Source organism: Stigmatopora argus, chromosome 4, assembly GCF_051989625.1.
Source record: "Stigmatopora argus isolate UIUO_Sarg chromosome 4, RoL_Sarg_1.0, whole genome shotgun sequence".
NCBI classification, from domain to species: domain Eukaryota; kingdom Metazoa; phylum Chordata; class Actinopteri; order Syngnathiformes; family Syngnathidae; genus Stigmatopora; species Stigmatopora argus.
Window position 1 is genome coordinate 12462524 of NC_135390.1, and position 22706 is coordinate 12485229.

Consider the following 22706-nt stretch of genomic DNA (forward strand, 5'->3'; position numbering starts at 1 on the left):
CAAATCCCAGTTGACTATGGGCATTCGGTGGGGGTCACCCTGAATCTTGGTTATATATATGAAGCCAAGTACTGCCTCGGAAACACATCCAGCTACTCTGCCGTGCCAAATTGAAAGCTATTATTCAAAGGAAAATGCTTGTTTTGTTATTTTGGTAAGTTTTAACAGCCTTTTGCTGCAATTTTTTTTTTGTTAATCCATTTTTTGTACTCCAGTTTTGATCAATGCCCCTTCATCAGCGTGTGTTCTTTATGAGAGAGAAATGAAATATTAGTCTTTATTCATAAATATTCATCACATACAAGCATAGATGAATTGGCTTGACATAAGATTGACCCATGGTGAGAACTGTCAGTAGTCCATTGAAATCAGTCAACCAATTCAATGAGTGCATAGAATGGGAAGTTGGCGTTTTGTTGAAGGATAATCACAGAAAAAGATTATGGCTTGGGGGGGAAATGCATTTCAAACAGGAAACTGCTCGACTGTTCCAAATGGTATTGTCAGTCCAAGACACAATCATTTCTCTAATTATGAGAGGGCATATAATCAAGCTCACATCCTATTTTGATAGTTTATCTTGTGCGGAATCTTTGACGCAAACCACTGTTGAATCCAAGAATGAGAGACTGAAAGTTGGGTAGAAAATGATGAACAAACTTTTCCCTTAACAGGACTCTGATAATTTGACTATATTGGCTGCCAGAAGTTGTCATTTCTGGATAAACACATTTCAAATATGTAAAATTGTAGCACCGCACTGGCTCTTCCTTTGTCCTGAGAACTGTGATTTGGAAGTAGATAGAAGGTGAAGAAAGCTATGAGGTATTTTCTTTTTCCTTCTTCTATCAAATACACCACCAGATCCTATTATTGTTTTCAATTTTATATTAGTAATAAATTGTGGTCCTTTTCAACTCCACCGAGAGCAAAGTATGAGGAAGGCAGCTGCATATTATTCTTGGAGTGTTTGTGGGCTAGTGAGCTGGATTTAGAAAAAAAACTTATTGGCACCCTTTGATTTTGGTGCGGATTAATTTAAAAGGGTGTGGTTTATGTTGAATAAGTAATTTCCCTTGTGCCTTGAATGGAAACAAAGCTGTGACTATGTACATTGATATATTCATCTCATCTCATTTTCTGAACCGCTTTATCTGGCCAGCCGGTCACATTTGATACATTCAATAGGAGAATATTATTTATTTGTCTGTTTTGTTATTGTTATTTATGGTGAAGCATTAAATGTCATTATACAAGCTATACAAGCATTCAATTCAATTCAATTAATTAATTTTAAATTGGGGGGGGGAGGGGCGACAAGGGCCTTAGTGGTTTAGATCAGTGGTCTCCAAACTATTCCAGAAAGGGCTGCAGTGGGTGTGGCTTTTCGTTCCAACCTATAAGAGGAAAGAAACCTTTCCACCAATCTGGTATTTTAGAAGTGCAATCAGTGGATTGCAGTCAGGTGCTTCTTGTTTCAGCAGAAACCTCATTGGTTAAACTGTTTGTATTGGATCAGTTGGAATAAAAACCTGCACTCACAACAGCACTCGAGGACCGGTTTGCAGACCCCTGGTTTAGATGGTATGCCAAACTTGTTTTTGTAAATCTCATGTTTGAGTTTGGAGTGAAGCTGGTTGTTCATCACATATTTTCAAGTGGTGCTTTATTTTATTAGTGGAATTTGTGATAAATAGTGAAATCAGCCAAGACATCATCAAGGTCAAAGCTTGTTTATACTCCATGAAAGAATCTTGTGTTTATCTCACAAATGCAATGCTTTGAATGAACATGCTTATGACAGCAAATGCTTTACTGTAGAATTTGTGCATAAATTATCATACATTCACATAAAATCGTATAAGCTTTGCCTCTATTTGAAGAACACTTTATTTCTATAATATCACCAAGTTGTTGATGTGACTCGGAAGTTCAAGTACATGGCAAGATTCCTTAGTGATGGCCTAAGGAATTTGAAAATGTGTTGTTATGTCTTGGCCAAATGATAAGCCCAAATGTTTGTGTGTATTCTTGCTGCCTAAAACACCTAGTAAATTCCAGTCACATGTAAACAGACTCAGACGTCCCATTTTTTTGTTATCAACCCCTCCCTTTAGAGTTGAGACGTCCATGTAATCAGGGTCTCCCATGAAATAAAAGTAGATAAAGAAACGTAGGGCAGAACACCATTTGGGAATTGTGTCAAGCGACCATCCTCCTTACAAGTGAAAATCAAAAGGGTGTCTCCTCTCTTAATTCTGCATGCTTTTATGGATGTCTAAAATGTGGATTTGCCATTTAAATGGTCCTTCAAATGGGATTTGAACCATCAACCTAAGGATGGGTTTACTTGCTTACTATTTGTTGCCTTTGGTTAGAGCTTTGTTGTTTAAAACCCTCTGGAAAAATGATTAGATATATAGTTGATCTTTCTCACAGCAAAGTGCATCATTTGTCACGCATTTCCAAGACTGAAGAATTAATTATTACACCAACATTGTTAACAGAGATAAGAGGAGTCATGGTGGGGGGAAAAAGTGGATTACTTTACCTTTGGAAAAAAATAAAAGAATGCTTTGAGGGGCTGAGGGAGAAATAGTAAAGGAAATGAGCATAAGCAACACAAGAGGAAGATGCTCAGTCAACTGCTTTTGTCTTCCGCAGGCTGCACCCCAGTTTGCTGAATAAATATTTTCCACAATCACCTCCTCTCACAACATTCCGGAGCAAAAAGGTCAGACTTATTTAGCTCTTTCCTCTGAAAACTTAAAGATCCTCTTTTCTTCCCAAATGATAAGCTCGCATTTAAAATCTAAGAGAAATGCATGACTAATGTTGCATATTCACATCCTTACGAAAAGGAATTGTGGTGGATGTCCCCACTTGATCGTACTTCATGGGATTTAGAGGAAACATTAAATGTGTCCAATTGTGGCTGCGGGCCATGACTTAGAGCAGTAGCGTGGTGCGATAGTTGGTGGTACGGGGATGCCGTGAAAACTTGCAGCTTGAGGCTATAAAAGCTGCTGCACGTGTGGAGTGCAAAGTATATCTGGGCAGCAATATCTGAGTGAGGGTGAAGTAGTGCTGTGAGCATAGTGATAAGGTACAGATAGAGCGAAGAAATAGGTTCCGGAAAGTGTTGATACTCCGAAGTAGCAATTCTTTTTCCTTCACACTTTTGTAGCCTTAACGCCCCTGCCACACTATTGTAATGCTGCTGCAAAAGGCTGATAAAGTTTGGACTAAGCTGGGGAGACATTTTCTTTTTAGATGCTGCAAAAGTGAACTGTAAAAAAACATGGAACTTCAGTGAAATGCATAATTGCATATTGTTTTTGTATGCGCTGACCATTGATTGACCTTGATTGTTTTAATGCGTTTATGAAGTCATTTAAAACCACTAGGGGGCAGAAAGACTCCAACACCATCGTCATGGAGTCATTGTGGTTCTATTGCTTTGGTTTATTAAGCAATACTTGTTTGCAAGCTCATTTAAACTCCACTTCAGGCTGACTTTATCTTTGGTTTACTAGTTGCTTGACTCCCTTTTAATAGACCATTTTAAACTCACTGCTATAATTAACTTATTCAATGAGTTTAGTGTTTTTAACACAGTGCATTTTAATTCAAATTCCGGTATCCAAACAAATATGTGGCACCACATTAGTGGTGCATTACAACACAGAGCATAATTCACAAGGATAAAAAATGGTTTGTATTCATTTAACATAAAACAGCATACATTAAAATAAATTAAATCAATCTCTCCCACCATTTTTTCTTCATAGTCTTTTGTAGAATAGCTACATTTTAATGAGGTGGGTTAAAAAAAAGTTTTTCCTAAATTGAACAAACAGATGGACACTATTCTCCTGAATGCTAAAATAGACTTTCTAAAGGATGCTGAAGCATGACTGCACATATTGAACTTTGTCACTGGTACATGATCTGTTTTCCACTTGCAAATTCCAGCATTCTCACATTTAGTTGGTGAGACGGCCTGATTCATCTTCTCAGGGCTCCATATGCACCTCCTATTCTCCCTGAAAGTACAGAAGAGTGAAGGTATAAGTGGAGGACAGCATTTTTTGAGATGTAGTATATAAAAAAAGGAAAACTTTTCTACTACAGAGAGAAAACATGGTGGGCAGGATTTAAAGTAGGGATAGAAGAGCATCAACAAGCTCGGTGGACAAAGAATAATAACATCACATGCTGCGGAGATAGTTTTTTTAAAAAAAGGTTATCGGTATAATACAGGAATCTCAAAACTGCCAAGGGGCAGGTTGGACTAGAGAAGCCGACCATAATGAAAACATTTTTTTTCTGAATTTGGCCTGAGTATACAGTTGCAAGAAGTGTCTTAGAGGGATAGTTAGAAACAGGGAAATATGTTGCATCTGTGTGTGGAGAGATTTATCAGTGATAAATTCAGAGAATACATCAGATAAAAAGAAGCCAAATAAGAAAATGAATGTGGTCTCTGACATCTAGTTGGACCTCACCAGCCTTTTTAATGTGAATTCAGTCGTGATGGGGTTGGCATCTGCCACTTATCAGGTCAGCCATTTTCCCCAGGGTCAAAGACAAAAGGCTTTGCTCTAATTCAACAGTGGCAGCATCTGAGGTTAAGAAAGGGGGACACGGCACACGCTTAATCAAAGGTTAACATGCCAGCTTGGGACACATCATTTGCCAACCCATTAAACAGGTACGTTGAATTGCTATAATTACTCTTGCTCTCATTTCGATCCCAATGTTTGTAACCCTACCCTAATTGGCTTCTGTGCTTAAATCATGATGCCATTAACCCCTTGATAAGTTGGAGTAGCAGAGATGCTTTCACAGCTCAACTGAGACTTGGTCCTGTGATGCATTCAGAATGTGGCCGGTTCCCATCTTTCTTCCTTCCATCTATCTAAATAATTCTGGCTGCTTGAGTCCTGCACGGTCCTCGTCTATTCGGAACTACGTAGTCTTTATTGTGCCTCTACCCCAAAAGCACTTTATACTTCCCGCGGGTGCCATGTTCTTCAAACAATAAGGCCATTAGCGCCTACTTGTCTCAACCTATGTTCACACTTGAAGAACAGTGCCCAAAAAGCATGAGATACAAACCTCTGGGATGGTTACATCTTCCCGTGTAGGCTTTCTAACAAAGGCTGACATTGTTAAGTGCGCTACATCACCAGCCATAAAAGCTTCTACAATTTCCCATACATAATGAATATCTACAACTGTCAAGAGCATCAGATAAGCATGGCAGATTCCATTAGGCTTATACCATGGGCTTTGGTGAATTAGGTAGACCTACATTTTCAACACTTGCATTATTTAATCATCACTGGTGGATTGAGCAAGGGCCTGAAGCCCGAGGCAGGACCCAGGGCAGCGGTGGAGTAGTGCAGCCTTGGACAGAGCCCTAATGAGGGAATGTTTGCTTGTTTGGGGCTGAAAGCCAAAGTTGTTTTGGGTGCATCCAAAATGATTCTTCTCCCATTTAAATAACATGAGATCAGTTCCCTTCAAACGTGCACTGTGATATCTTAAATCTGTTTTTGCTTTAATAAAACAGGAAACAAAATACTGCGTGAACATTCAAACACTAAATACAATATGGTGAATTTCAACCAGTGTGATATTTAATCAACTTTTATATCCTGGGATACATTAATGCAAATGCAAACTCCACGCACACACATGCAGGAGATACACGGAAACACACATGCACACACTGACAGTACCTTTAAAATCATTTGCATCTACCCACTTCATTGAATCATCATCAGCTAAAAGTTCATCCACTCAAATCCAGTGGTGGGTACTCGACATGCATCATTTGATTTTAGAAACACTTTGATCATCATAGATCTAGCTCATCTACTGATTGTAATTTTAATTCATATTTCAAAGGCATCCTTAACAATTCCCATTACATTATTGCATGTTGATTTTGGAAGTCACACTCATTCTTTCAGGAAGGTGTTAATTTTTTGCAACATTCAAAGCTAGTATAACTGGCACAAGAAATTAATGAACACTTTATCAAAATCTGTTTAAACACAAAGACAAGAATCTCATGAGCCAAACGAATACGGGGGTGTTCTGCACTCAAAAGTGGTATTTTGTGTAATCAGCAAGCATCTGATTACAAAGTGTCAGATTTAATGTTAAAATATCAGAACCTTCTAGTTCTTCCGTGGTCCATGATCCTTAATTGTAATTCCCTAAGAAGATTATTTATTTGATAATTAATTGTATTCTCCTTTGTTTATATCCCCAATGGCCTCATTATGCCCAAGGTCCCTTCATATTGAGCAGTTCTTACTCTAGGTCTAAACTCTTATTTATTCCTCCAGAGCTCTCGGTTCTGCAAAGCCGTCTGAGAGTGAGAGCACACGGTGAACCGGTTTGCAGAGTCGTGGTCCAGACATTTAAAATTGATGAATGAATATTGGTTTTCCATTCACGCTTTTTGGTCTCCAATGTACAGTGGAAATGGAACCTGAACACACCATTGTTTATTTTGAGCTTTTCATGATGAAACTTAAAATTCCGCCCCGGGACATCCTTTCTTGCTTTCCATGGTAGCCAATGAGTTAATGGAAGACATTTTAGAATGAAGGTTGTAATTGTAGGACTGCTCACCATATGTTGGAATCTGGCTAAAATATTTAATTCTGTACTGAACCCTGCGATAAGAGAATGAAAGTGCATCCTTCATCATAAAAACTCAATACTTCATAAAAACTTCTCATGAATGTATGCTTTAGATAGCTTGGTCACATAATACACACTTATGTACGCACGCACACATTGCGATTATCCCAACTGTGCAATTCATGTGATTGAGAAAGACTTTAGTTTCTAGTACCCCTACAATCTTAAAATGATCATAAAATGCAAGATGCCAATAAATTGAAGCTCCAACATAAGAACAAAAGTCTATTTTGCAGAAGCTTGTGTACATGGGAGTTTTTGTCCATGCGTGCTTTGTACAGTGGGGCAGAGTCAAGGGGTGAGAAAAGTGACAGAAGAAAATCTTACATAATTACTATTAAGGAATCGAGTGTCTTAAAACCACTGACAAAATAAATGCATAAGGACATCCAGCATGATGGAGGTCTGGTAGAAACTCTCATCATTTGGCCATGGAAACTGTGACCTCTTTTCGCACAGCACTGTGTGGACAACAAAGACTATTTTGAATTAAGTATTCACAATCATCAAACGCATGCCCTTTAGCCACTGGTTACTGGCTATGTGACATCTAATCTTGCATTATTGATTGGGCAGACTGGAATCCCACGACAAGCCAACAATTGGCTTTGTGAGAGATACTTTAATTACCACTGCACACAAAGATAGTATATGGCATCCCGCATTCCGGGAACTCTTATTTTCTGGTGAGTATGATAATGCTAACAGAAAAAAAAGTGAGTACAGCAGGATGAAACAGGCCCGGAGGAGAAAAACAGGGTTAGAACCATTGCTCTTGTATTCACGGAGACAGCAATCCTCATTTAGACTGCATACATTACAGCCATAATGAGAATCACATTTGGCAGGGTCCCATGCTGACTAACCTGCCATGTTTTATTCAGACCTTAAATGGCAGCACTGAGTGCTTACTTGCAAGCTCAGCTCAACTAGGAGCCAGTTTTATGGAGCCATCACCTTTGACCTGCTTCTTCTTGGGCTACAGCCAAACACAGTAGACCTCTTCTGGGTTGGCAGTGATGAGCAGTGGGATGATTGCAGGGTCTTCCTCCACCACCTGGACCTGTGTGGGCTGGTCGTGGCTGAACTCTGGTGAGTCTGACACAAACGGCACAGAGTGGGACTTCAACCAACCACATATGAGCAGAGGCATGGATAAACAAAGTAAGCAGGCATGACAAGGTCAGGAATTCCGTGCAAGTGTGTTAAAGCTGTGGCACTAGTAAATAACAGTCAACCGGTGGAGTCGAGGTCCTATTAATGATTCCGTATTCAACAACATGCACGCACTTTGACGATGGGAGGGGTAAAAAAATAAAAAAAACGTGGGTGGTTGAAGGACAGGCATTAAAATGACTAGTGACAGTCCTGTTGTCCGACTGCTGTTCCCCAGAAACACGCAGTGACATTCCTTCATGCTCACGCACATTGCCGAGCTTTGAAGCTGTGGCGGGCTGCTGCCTGTGAAATGGCATCAAACACAAACACGGCCATGCGGCAAAGCAAATGCACAATTAGGACATTCTGCTGCAGCGCATCGCAGACCCACAAATCACAACAAAGGTTTTCAAGCAACGCCAAAAAACACATACAGAAAAAAACAACAGCAAAGCAGTTTACATCATTATGCATCGTTTCAGAAGCGTGCAATTGTCAACTATTGGACACAAGGCAAAAAAAATTTTTAAAAGGAGGGGTGAGGGTGTGGGGGGGTGAGAGCTCTACACTTAGTACATTGCTATTGAGCTGAACATTTTTTGGGGGGGAAAATGTTTCCCTCACATTTAGCTCATTAGCTGAGGCCAGTCAAATGACTTGTTTGTTTTGATTCAGTGATAAAGAATACACACTGCTGGTACCCCATCGTACTAATCCTTATCTATGTTTATTTTGCATCCATTTATCGCTTCATTATGGATTCAGATTTGTGTCAAAAAAGATTTAAACAAAACTTTTGGCATCAAACAAAACTTTGTAAGTTGCAACTTTCCTTTCACGTTCTCGCTGCCAGACTTTTGCTATCGATGCCAAACTTTCTCGCTTGCGCCACCTGTGTTTCAATTCAATGCGAAACATACTTTCTCTCACCTCATTATGAAACATATTTTTTGGGGGATGAATTACTTTATAAAACCCTGCAATGCATTGAATCCACAAAACGTGAACCGCAAATTAGCGAGGGAATACAATATAAGATCTTTCAGTGATGAAAAGTATATCGACAAGTGGTGTGCCATCAGGGCCTTCAAGGCCTCTCTGCTGGCCTAAAAAATATCTGAATCACAGACTGGTGTTAATTATATTTTGTCCATGAATACTTATTAAATAATTCCAAATTGTCTGTTAGCTTCCGTTCATTGCTTTCCCCCCTGGTTGCACTGCGTCCAGATGTGTGTTTTCATATTGAAGCATTTAACCAATCACATTTCAGCCATTATTTGTTGCCAGTGTTAGAAATATGCCTCAAGGCCTTCACAATCAGTTCTGCAGTCTCTGCTGCATTAAACAAGCGTCAGTAAGACTGTTGCTTTAACCAATCAGAATTTGATTTGGTGACACCAAGGCCTTCTCGCAGGCGTAGGGATACGTCATTGCCTTCTCGCAGGCGTAGGGAAACGTCATCGCTTTCAGCAACTATGATTGGCTAGTGATAGAGTAGGCGCACCAAAACCAAAGTGAGCCAGCCAGAGATCGCAAACTCCGCCCACAATGGCCGACGGAGGAAAACAAATGGATTTTGTTCGCTTTCACCAACTATGATTGGCTAGTGATAGAGTGGACTAGCCAGAGCTACCAAAGTGTATCTGGAGTGAGCTGCACAAGCAAATATATTGTTATGTTGATTTAATAGCGGTTTTGTCAACCCGCAATGGCTGAAGGAGGAGAAGAAATTGATTTGTTTGCAGATTTACTGTCAAAGCCATTTTCAAGACAGACTTTTCAAGAAAAAAAAGCTGGAGATCATTAAGAAAGGTTGGTCAACTCCAAAGCAAGCAAGCCCGTCACAACCGGGAACGAACATTTTCAGCACTTAATTGAATAAAAACGTTTGCCAGAAATACGACAGGATAGGCTCGACTTTCAGCATTAGCTTCGATGGGGATAGAAAAGAAGGCGGAAAGAAAGGAGGATAGATATTGTTTACAGGTAAAAATGATTTTTGGTGAGTAAAATATGGCTATATTCCTGAATAATATTTCAATTGTATGAGGTTATTATTAATGATTTTTTTATGTCGCAAGCTGTACCTGCAGTAGAGGTTTTATAGTCATAAAATAGTTTTTGAGGGTTGGATTGATTCGCTGAAGGCGTCGCAAGGAAATTCACGGACCGCCGCTGATATCGACATAAATAACTGCTGAGCTTTGTCGGTGGCCCAGAAAAAAAGGTAGATCACAGGAGTTTGGCTCCTTGAGACGTAAATCTTAAGCAAAGTTTGAGCATCCCTGTTAGGCCTTTAGTTAAAAAGGTCTTGATAATACACACATTCATTCATTTTCTGAGCCGTTTTATCCTCACAAGGTTAAAAATGTATTTACTGTAACAATAATGGTCAGTAGGACTGTACATTTTGGAAAAACAGGTCCTTTTTAACATACAATACAGTAGCATCAGCTTCCCTTCCATTTTCTTCCTCATGCGCCTGGTCGGGGATGCAGGTTATCAAACAAACACACTCTTATGTCTTGGTGAATACAAATGGCAAATTAGCTGAGGTTTAATCACTGCATACGAGCTCTTGCACATAACACCAATATTAAAGGTTCCATCTTTGCACATTTGCATATTCTGAGCAAAGAGTCATCTGTTTGTGACCATGCCAGGGCAGCACATCTAGATATTAAGGCTCTTATTTGGGTGATTACAGAGAAAGTCACATTCAAGAAAGACTAATCTAGACACAATGAAGGAAGCGTCAGTCTTTATTAACCTCAGAATGTTTCCGATGCATTAGGGTTCACAAAACGGAACACCGGATATCTTCTTTAAGATCAAAGTAGGATGTGGCTGCCAGACAAATGAGAGCCTTGTTAATAATACTCATCGTCCATGTCAGCTTTTATTCACTTTGATCTTATTAATACTTGCAAAAGACGAAGTAAGGAGGGACACACATTTGGAACCAGCTGCTTATTCAATGTGAAGGTGCAGCAATTATGGCCAAGACCATTTATTTTGACAGTGCTGTTTTACACAGGGTCATTTTTTGTATTGTTCTTGTTTCTGAACTTTAAGATAATGTTTACATCGCAGCTTGTGTTGTCCTCGAAAAGAACAATAAAAGCATGTTCTTCAAGTTAAATTGATTTTTTTAAAAAAAATCAGTTTAAGCAATCTTGGTTGCTGTTATTTAGAAATGGGAGAAAATGTGCTGCTAAATTTTCTGGAATGTAACACTACTTGAAGCCCTTCCCCAAAAGGGAAAAAAAACCCTGAAGAGTGGTGGCCAGCAGACGCTGAACTTCTTTCAAGTTTCCATGCATTCAGTGTAATTATACTATACTGTAGGCTTAAATTTTTAACCATATTTTACCTGTCGATTCAGGCATTTCGTCACTCACTCTGTTATTGTTCATTACAAGAGAGCTTGATGGGCTTGAGGGCTGTGTTCCATGTAAGTTTCATGAAAATACCTTAGTGTCAGCCACCTTTCTTGGGGTTTTTACAATGTAGTTAGTAAAAGTCTGCTTCATTTCAACCGCAGCGAGAGATAGTATGCAGAGGCCTGCAGGCACTATGCTGCACCTGCATGAAGCCCCCCAAAGGAATAAAAAAAAATGGGGAGACTAAGTAACATATGTAAATCGTAGTGTCTACCCAACTAATACAAAAACTGATGCAATTCTGCATGCCACACATAAAGAGTGCAGAAAGTTTATTACGTGGTTCACAAGTAAGGCAGTCTATACCCTGAGGCAAACCAGAAAATTTCCCAAATCATTGCGTAGCATGAAAACAAAATCTCAAATCAAAGTATGGATTTACATAAAAAGGGTGCACTTCTTTTGGATTTGAGGCTCTGTCTTGGACTCTTCGCTTCTGTAGTGGAAATTGACGTAAGATCCAGTGCACAAAGACTGTGGAATTTTAATTCTGTATTTGTTCTATTATAGCTGAAACAAACATTTTCTATTTAGGGCAAAAAGCATAATCTATTAACCAAAGGAGTTGAAGTCGCAAAAATGGTAGGGTTTATAGCCCCCGGACTGTACTCTAAAGCAATTCAGCTCAATTAGCATAGTCGCCATAAAAGTGTATTCAATGATACTAATCTGGAGGCAATTGTGAAAAACATCTAATAATCATTAATTTCAATAATGGTGTTAATAAAGGAATTTATGCTGGGACTGCAGAAGACTTTGTTTTGGAGTTAAGGCTAATTAATCCCTCCTCTGGGCTATTAAGATAAATATTCTAAATAATGTAAGCCTCATTATCTCTCAAGGGATACATTGCAGACCCATCTGCAAAAAGTGAAAGTCCCAGATCAAGTGTATGGAATCCCAAAAGAGTCCTAATGAAATAATTAAAAACAACAACTTGAAATAAACCACAGTTCAATGGAACATGGGTCAAACTGTGTGTGTGAAGTAAATGGATATTACGCAGTACGATTTTGAAAACTCAACTTTTGATATCTTTCCCCGATAGCCTGCGCCCAGTGGGCAAATAATTCACAAAAGCAAAAGGTCTATATTTTGTGGAAAATAAATACTTGACTGCTTTTATTTTTTTAGGTTCATGTAGCGGGCTGCACAGAAAGCTCACATGTTTCGGGCCAAAATGTCGACTGCAGAAAAAATGGTTAAGATGAGTTTTTATATCCTGAAATGTGTGAAAGATATGCGTAATGTGTGAGTTACCTAAAAATCTGCGGGAGGGTGCTGCTGGACTCTCAAGTCCATCTCCCAAATTTCAGACTGAAATTTCCCATTCCAACCCATACAAACGATAAGCATGAGCATGATGATAAGATTATAGTCCCAGCTGGCATAGTGCAGAAGGTGCTGACAATTTAATGCACTCACAATACAAGTTCATAAAAAGAAATGACTCGTTGGGCCAGCATGACAAGGTGTACATAAAGTTAATAACAGATGGTGCTAATGATTTACATTGATTCTACTTGAGAGTGCCTTGGGGGTTTCCCACATGATACACACAAGAAAATAGAACTCCCCCTCCACCCATACGCACATACCCACTAGTCCCGATTTAAAAAAATGCATACACCCGCACATATCCTCCCCACACAATCCTAACAATGCACACAAGCACAGAAACATCCACTTTCGCGTTCTGCCTGCTTTGATTTGCCCTCGATCCAGACACAAAATAACAGAAGGCTGGATGACATCTGCAAGAAAACCAACATGTAAATGAAGGAGGAAATGGGGTCAAAGCAGAAGTGACCGAAGAAAACGACATGAGGGGGAAAATGAAGTGGAAATAAAACTAAGAATTATGTGATGGCGCCCATCAACAGACACTAAAGAAAAAATCGCTCGACTATAGGAGCACTATCTGCAATTGATAAGGAAGCATCCCTATTTGCTGAGACAGCGCCAATAAATTGGACCCATAGAACATGACTGCCAGTAAGACATCCAGATCTGATGAAAAAATTAAAGGAGCAGTGAGATGGATCCAGCCCATAAAACAAAATAACAAATGTTTAAACTGCCATAAGATGACAGGAAGCACAAATAGATTACACTCTTGCGTGAATAAAGTATATGCAGTCAGATAAATTAAAGCAGGGCAGCCATTTGTTATCGCTGTAATCAGTTTCAGAGCACAGTCTGCGGACTGGACCAACAAGACAAATTACACATGGCTAACAATCAGGGGGGCTGAAAATGGCCAGCACACTTGCTATGATGGGTTTTGTACTCTGAATGCACCTGCGGCCTGGTAAGCTCTGCAAAATTAACATTAACCAGCAAGCCATTTTTCAAAAGAAAATAAAGAACTGGATTATGTTGTAACGTGCAGAAGGTGTCTTGGCATTTCTAGCTTGAAATAAGAAGGCATATCCATGAAAAATACTTTTTGGATGGCAGCATCTATCACTTTAAAAGCTATTTGTAATTTTTAGAAAAAATAGTTACTCATGAGATGAGCACCAAAACACTTCCATCCCATCACAATTGCCTGCTTTTGAACTTGTGCTGATAACAAACAAACAAAAGAAGACAAGAAACTATAAAGATCTTGAGAGCCCCGAGCCGGCCGGCAAAGATTGATTTGTTTGCGTCATTCTTTGTGTATATTACTCCCAGTTTCCTAGTTAAGTGACATCAATAACTGATTTCAGGAAACAGGTGATTGTGTTCTTTCAAGTTGAATGTATTTCCTCACATTCTGCAGTAGACACAGTGCGTAAAGTCTGATACTCTAAGGCATCCTCAGGGTTAAAAAGCTCTTCAGTTCATGTGTTGTTTTGACTGTTTTGTTCACAAACAGAACAGCTCACAGTACACATTCATGGCGCTAGTCGTCTGCATGCCAGAAAACATTGAGAGTCTTGGCGCAACATAACAGCGGTAATTCATTGTCAGGGCTCTCAGGAGAGCCTTTGAGGAAAAAGTGTTCAGTCAGCAATGAGCAATAAAATGTGCTTTTAACAATATCTTAGCAATTTGACAAGAGTTGCCATTTAAGGAAGTCAATCCATTCTACTTCTGGACCAATTAATATTCTGTGTTCGATTGACAATTTTTCCATTCGCTGAGTTCTCACTCACATCATCCCATCCATCCATTTGGCCAAATGCCCAGCCACCGATTCCATTTTTTGTCTTCAATCCATCTGTTGACCCACTCACTTATTGTACATCAAAACATTCATTCCAATGCCAATTTATCCTTTGGTTGATCCATCCATCCCTCCCCAATTGGACAATTTTCAAAGACTTGGGGTGAGCGAGAAAAGCATTGGGCGGGTTGGTAAAATTGAGCTATTCATGACAAAATTCCGTGGTTTCAGAAGGAAGCATTTTGTTTGCACTTAGCAGTTGAAATTGTGTGTCTACACTTTGAAATTCAGTTATGTTGAGACTACAATGGCATTTTCGCTCCATACCGCACGTACTTTGGACTGCATGTGATTTCTGACAGTTATTTTCGAATCAATTCCTCGAGGCAGGTGAATTTGCTTCTGCTTTTGACACCAATTCGAAGAGAGATACTTGCTCCAGATAGCATTTTGGATTCAACTCTGGAAAAAATTGGCAGTTATACTTTGACAGCGCTTTCATTTTTTTTTTTAATTTTGTGTGCTTGAGCTGGCCATGGCAGCAATATTATATACTATATTTTATAGACTATACGGCACAATGGATTAAATAGCTAGTCAATGGCACATTTATTTTCATACATAAGGCACATTGTTCCAACAACGTGCTGCATTTTTCATTTCTATTTTATCTTTTAACATTGTACAACGTAATTATAGTTTATTAACATTTTTCAAATTTGTTTCACGGGTGTCTTTGTGGGTTTGATGAATGATAAATCTGTCTTGAGCACTTTACTAGTAATACAGTTAAGCATTAACAAAATAAGTTTGAGCTCATTAAGGTCAACCATAGTTCATACATAAGAATTGACTATAAGGTCCACTGTTAGTTTTTGGGGAAAATAAAAGATGTTATGTGTCCTTTACAGTTAAAAAATATTTATCAGATGTCCCCCCTTTTTAAAAAAAAAACCCATAAGATTATACAGAAATTCTTTTTTTAATCTAGAAAACACGTAAGGCAATGTAAAAAAAGCAGCTGCCTTCATGCCATATAGTGAATTATTCTTATTCTGGGCCTTGTGTACTTTTGTTCTTTGTATCTTTTGTTTGAAACTGCACCTCCCCACCAAGCACAGCCACCGCACATCACCCACTGCTGCATATGTGCCACGTGAATATGAAAAAGAACCAAAATCATTATTGCTCAAGAGTTTGGCTGCAATAGCTCTGAACAATGTTTCACATCTTCGGGACCAATGTTATCTCCGGATATGACACCAAGTTATTATCTTGGACACAGAGGAGACAAGCAGGATTAAAGCAATCTCTGTACCCGCTTTAATGGAAAGGCACCTGGCGAATGGGTGACGATCGGATTTGCCTCCCCACTGGAATGTAATTTTATGCCTTTGACAGAAGCTAATTCATTCGCACAGTGCCAAGTAACAGTGCGCCGTGTGCCCAAATTCATTGTGCTCACTATAAGCCAATGTGAAAATAAGAGCTTGGTGGAAAAGAATGGAAACAAGAGACAAAGATAGACTTAGAGCAGAAAGGCTGCTGAGGAGAATGTGTCTGGCAAGCGGATGAACACATGCGTTACTTCGGCGTGCATGTTCACGGGCTTATCCTTTGAGCCAGATATGCAGAAAGACTGTGCACCTGTCAGCTTCACTCCATCTGAAAGACATAGCAGAATATGTATACACAAATGCTCTATACACGTGTTTACATGGGGTTGATGTGTCTTCAAGTGCCATACAGTAACAGGATTTAAAATAACACTGCACCTCAATCTGTCATACAGCACTTTATTCAAGGCTAGATTATGGTTGCAGAGTCGCAACGTTACCAGTCAGGAAAACTAAATCATCAATATGGAGACAACATAAAACCTAGAAGATTGGAAAGGTGCTTTTTGTTAATTTCAGGCACACGCTGTTCAACTTTTGGACACTTTCTGGACACATTTATATAATTTTAAGGCCCATTCTGTTGAATTTGGGAGAATGGGTGGCGGGGGAAGTTGGATAGTTTGAACAAAAATTTGTTAAAAAGTTTGAATTTATACTTTTTTGAAAGGAAATAAATTACATAGTTTCAATTGTGATGGGTTGAATCAGTTAAAAAAAACTGCATAGCATTTGATATTTATACTGAGCAGAATAGGAAACCCTATTCAATACGGTACTTGGACGTTTGGTCGCCGGACGTTTGGTCGCCCGGACGTTTGGTCGCCCGGATGTTTGGTCGCCGGACGTTTGACAACATGACAGAGAGTTTACTGTTGAAACCAGCTCTCAAAATTATATTCATGAGAGAGAGTTTAATATCTAAACGTCCGGGTGACCAAACGTCCGGGCGACCAAACGTCCGGGCGACCAAACGTCCGGTGACCAAACGTCCGGGCGACCAAACGTCCGGGCGACCAAACGTCCGGGCGACCAAACGTCCGGGCGACCAAACGTCCGGGCGACCAAATGTCCGGGCGACCAAACGTCCGGGCGACCAAACGTCCGGGCGACCAAACGTCCGGGCGACCAAACGTCCGGGCGACCAAACGTCCGGGCGACCAAACGTCCGGGCGACCAAACGTCCGGGGACCAAACGTCCGGTCACGACTCAATACAATTGCCTCAATGAGAATGGTGTGTGTAAGGTCGGCATGGCAAAAATGGCATCATTTGAGCAACTGAACCCTTCACGTGGCTCAAATTTTCTGCACCACGCACTTACACAAAGTAGTGCAAATCTATATCGATGGATGGTAAAAACATGAATCACCATAAAATCAGTGTTTTCTGCCTGGATGTTATCTGCAGTGTTCATTACATGCATCCTGTGCCTCTCTGTAAGACCCTTTTCTGGGATGAAACAAGCCACTGACCAATCCTATTGGCTGGCCTATCATCACAATGTCCATGCTATTTATCATTTTTAAGTCCAGCTTAAAAAGGAATTTATAATCAAATCCATGCATCATCCCCGGGAAATCAAACTATACTTTTCATTTTAAGCAGCACACATGCAAAAAGACTATACATATAGCTAAACCAATTAGATGGTGAAAAAAATGCTATTGTCACTGAGATACGAAAAAAAAACAGTGTACTGCACCTATTTTTATAAATAGTGTGTGCAAGTTTGTCTTATAGAGAGAGCAGTGTGTGACAGACACCTGCCAGTGATATTTACACGGTAACTCTCAATGTAGGTTTTTTTGTTTTTTTTTCTCCAGATACCAGAAAACAACCTCTCACTGTCAATAAAAAAAAAAAATGCGACTAAAGGAAGGAAAATCCAACATTAAGAATAGGAAAGCTGCAGTGTGGCTTATTTTAAACAACTCCGAGCTTGCAATTGATCCACTGTAGATGCACCTTTAAGCAAGCGGAAATTGGAAATTCAAATGTTCACGTTATTACCTCCCACACAAAGTATGTTTTGATTTTTTTATGTCTTAGATTTGAAAAAAATGTAAAATCCAAAACTTGGTTTCCGTACTTGCATTTAATCTTTCTTATAGTGTTTTTTTTTATGGTTAAATGATCAGGTTATGAACCACAAGAGGACTCAGAATTGAATGATTGGATAGACTGTATTGAAGCGGTTACCTTCAAAACAAGAATAAAGGACTTTTCAAAGTGTCATTTCTGCCACTCGCTTTGAATCAGTGGTGTAACAGGTGACCGTATATTTCTTCCCTGCCTACGACGACATGGTCATGTCAGCCTCTTTACTTTTTCAGCATTTTGTTAGGTGACAGCACTGTCGCACAATGAGTTGATTTTTTTTCTTTATAAAATAAACTTGAGAAGTGCTTTAAGGACTAGTCAAAATTGCCTTGTAAAGTTCTGCTAAGCTTGTGCTGTCTTATATCCCTACAATAATGTTCCATTTATGAAAATAGGATATTTTCCTGGTGTAGATTTGCAAACTGTAATATGGCTTTTTTTAAACATGCATTTTGGCATAATTGTTTGCAACACCAAAGAAAATGGCTTTTTAGCTCATGTCAGTGCAGTACTTGTCTTTACAAGTCTGTGGATAATAACATTCGCTGGCCAGCTTTACCTAGCATCTTCATAGCGTATTTTGTTTTAATTTTTCATGAAAAATTTCAGACTGTTTATTGTAGTGTATTGTTGTATGTTGTAAGGTCTGTTTTCACCTGGATATGAATGGTTGGAATCCATTGCTAAATATTAATTAACTCCAGAAATTACACTACCGTACATCCTTCTCATACAAAAAAGTCTGTACGTACAGTGCAACAAGTTCAATGACTGTAGTGAGATTTTACATTCTGTTCTTGTTAAAATACAAATTGTGAACAAGAAGCAAACACAAGCGATGATACATTGAAGAAACCGGTCCAATACTAATCACTAACCACTTTTTTAGATCACCTGTGAGTTAAATATGTTTTTTTAGACTGATTTTGTTGGCAGTTAACAGTCATTTTATCTGACCATAGTTATTCCAGGAGGAATATGAAAGTATATTCAACAATTCAACTATTTCTCAATAGAATAAGGAATCTTTTTTATTTTTTTAATGAAGATCATCATCTCTATTAAACTCTTAGTGGAAACTAATCATCTTCTGTGCCAGGATTGGGCAAGTCTGATGAGTCTGAAAAGCACTGTGACTATTATTAAGCTTGTCTTTGTTTCAAGTAAGATCAAGTGAAAAGCCAGACTGTGTGAGAAAGAGTGTCAGTCGGGAATGAAGAGTGAGTTGTTGAATTCACAGATAAAGCTCCCACTAATGCCAGCTAAACAGCTGGACTCAACCAGACCTCACACAAAAATACTCCCTCGGCCACTAGGGGATGCTGTTGCCGTGTCCAGAGTGTCTCAGCTCTGCAATTGAGACAGATGAGATGTGGCTTCAGCCACAAACTGATTTAAGAGAAGCAATTGAATCTGCGTGGACTGTGATGGGTTACCCAGAGCTCTGCAGAGGCGCACGTCCAAATAATGAGATGCATTTGTTTACCCCTTGCCCCCCTCTCTCCCCCCACCGCCCACACGAACCCTCTTCCTGGAGCAGAAGCATCTATTGCCAGTGCCTTGGCTTTCAATCTACTCAGGCCCGGACCTTTCACACATCACTTGTGCTCCTGGCAAGCAAACAAATCTTAAAATAATGTTATGCACGCAAATGAGGAAGGCAGGTATCTAATTTTAATTTCTTTTTCACTTGCCAGGCCATCATTCTTATCTCCTTTTCACTGCATCATGTCTCTCGAGTGGTTAACCCCCACCCCACTTCCAACTCTCCCAGCTTTCAGGCTTCTCCCAACACCATCCTTCTTGACCGCCGCGGCTAAGTGAAAGGGAAGGTGCGTTCCAGCTCCAGCTGGAAATGAAGGCCCTATATCCGTCATATCGACTGGAGCGTACCATGTGACCTCATCAAGGCAGTCAAAATGAAGTTGATGTGTGAGCATGCACACACACACACACACACAGACACACACATTTGTACAAATGTGATAGCAGAGCAACTCACATCCTGTTCAATTTGGCAGACATGCACTCAAAGCAAATAAGAGAGAGCAAACATGCTGTTCTTTTAATTAACTCTTTCTCCCCGTTCATTGTCAACTTGCCTGTCTTCTTTCTTTTTTTTTAATACGGTCGCCTGCGTTTCGATTCCCAGCTCCCTTATTAAGGCGCACATGTGAAGAGAAAAATAGAAAGGCATGCAAAGTCTGCTCGGATGAGAAACAGTGAGCTGCAAAATTCAATTCATTACACAAATACAGACGGATGGGTAGATAAGGCAGACAAGAAGCAGATTAACAGACACACATCAGTATGCAAAAGCAGCTTTTTACCCAATCCATCTTCGTCCCTTTCACATACAGACAAACTCACTGCTTTCCCTGTTACACACCAAAACATAGATCGTACACACAAGTGGACCTTGCAGGCTGGTTTGCACACATGACCACACTGAAAGGCAAATGAATATATAAAAACGCCTAGTTCCATTTATTCTACTTTTCTCCAAGAGCAAGCATGTCAAGTTCATTTCCTCTGAGACATATTACAGAGAGATCAGAAGTAATTTACCCTCTAAAAACACAATATGTTTAAATGAAAGGAAATAATTGAGAAGGCATATTTTCTCATGTCCATTGTCAAGGAAATAAATAACTTATGCAATTGACACACACACTGATGCAAGCCAACATTCGCACACTTGCTATTTAGTTTAAAAAAAAACACTCTTTAGAAGTGGAGGATGGAAAATTAGAAAAAAAAGTTGGAGAATTCTGATTTCCATATTTGGGACTATTATTAATTCCAGTGTGTGTGTGTTACTGTTATAGTTAGTATTAAAATGAACTGCTGTTCAATTTCATACTGGACTACTAGTGAGGCACTCAGACAAATTGTTTGTCACAGGTTTTACGATGCCACTTTTGAGTTAGCTGACGCATTTGTGTCTGGGCTCGGTAATGGCTGTGTTTGACTTTGGGGACGCCCACTGGAAATCAAATCGGCACCATCTGCACATTACTAGTGTCATTACTATTCACATCATTCAGTATTACAATTACTTTTAGAACGTTTCTTATGTATGGCATACCAATGTTTTCCAATGTCATTCCTGGTAGAAATATTTTTTTAACACAATCAATGTCTCTCTCTCTCTCTCTCTCTCGTTCTTTATTAATAGAAATAAATGCTTGGGCTAATAGTATAAACTGAGAGACAGGATGTGTCAGGTGTGTGATTGTCAAAGTGTAGGGAAACTTTAACTGCGGAGTGGGTTTCAGTCAATGGGAGGGACGTTGTTATGGTCATGGTTTACTCAGTGGCACTTGATTTGCCTGTTGTTGTAATCCCCTATCTAAGATCAACACAGGAAGGCAAAAAACACCGTCTTGTCTTGTGAAATATCACTCTGTAAACTTATTGACGATGCTTATTGACAATTTTGCCTGCTATTTACTGCCTATGGTACTCCATTTTGAAATAGCCAGTCATTACGCCAGTCCCGCTGACCCAAGAATCCAATTATAAAACCAGCAATCTTCTGTTTATGTCTCACTTTGCCTTGTTCTGCCACTGTATCTTCTCATAAAGCATTTATAGTATTTTGATTTGATGCGGAACTTGATGGGCAACTGCCACGGTTGGCTGGCCAGCGGTGTGGGGACTTGGGGTCTGTAGTTCAATGACGACGAGGGCCGTGGAGAACTCATCAGAGACGCGCTTTAAAAGGATGCCGGTTTTTCCAGTCCCAGTTCAGCACTAACACAAGATTGGATTCATCAGCTCATTATCAAGACACAAATAAGTCATGTATTTTGAATCAGATGAGTCTGCCAGTCGGAACAAATGACTCTTTAGGAGCAATGCTGCACACTACATTTTGAAGTAGGTCCCTTCACACTTCACAGCAGCAAATGTCTATCCTCAACAATCCACAGCTGGAGGGAGCTCCCAAGACAGCCAACTAAAAACACCAGAGAACCATAGAAGTGTGGAAAGCATTTGAAACGAAGCATCGGAAAAACAGAGCAGCTGTGGACTTTAATCCTCGTAAATACCGTACATCTACCGACAATGCTTGATGCCGTTATGCATTTTTATTTATATTAAAATTGAGGGTCATATGAAAGCTCCCTAGTGATTTTGGTAGGGCGGCATGGTACACACTGGAATAATCACCAGTCAATCACAGAACTGACACAGAAACACAGTACCAAATACAATAACACCATGCGGGGAGCCCTGGGTCTTTGTTAAGTTAACTAAAATCTTTTTGGACTGGGGAACTACTGCCAAACAAAACCCACAGAAGAACAGAAAAGAAAAAGAAAACAAACAAACAAATAAACTACAACTTAAACTTGCACCGACTCACCTCTCATTGCCAATCATGTCACTGACTGACCTTCAGTCCACAGTGTTGACAAATTGAGGCAGGCCACCATTCAATCTCCCATTTCAAGTTTTCAATAGACCACATTATGGATTGTTGACTGACACTATACAAGTTCCACACATGGAGCACTTTGAACTTTCTTTTCAGATAGCACACAGCTCACCACTTTACCTTTGCACTGCCCCTGATGCATTATGAATACAATTTTAAACATACTTTGCCATTTGTGACCCATCTGAAAAGCAGTGTGTGGGATTGATGCTTTCCATGGCTGCAGGTGTAGGCCTGCTGAAGGACACAAAAACAAAACATGGTCTTTCAAAAGGAGATGT

The 22706-nt window shown here is 39.7% G+C and overlaps 1 long non-coding RNA gene across 1 annotated transcript in view; it reads left to right on the forward strand.

Annotated features, from left to right (window-relative positions):
* The first annotated feature begins 1449 nt into the window (after positions 1–1449).
* Positions 1450–22706, forward strand: part of LOC144073176 (uncharacterized) — a 28360-nt gene continuing 7103 nt past the window's right edge. Inside the window, exons 1-5 of the long non-coding RNA XR_013300029.1 lie at positions 1450–1584; positions 2665–2734; positions 4617–4714; positions 7608–7815; positions 19756–19913. This is a non-coding gene — a long non-coding RNA (uncharacterized LOC144073176). The remainder of the gene's footprint in view (positions 1585–2664; positions 2735–4616; positions 4715–7607; positions 7816–19755; positions 19914–22706) is intronic.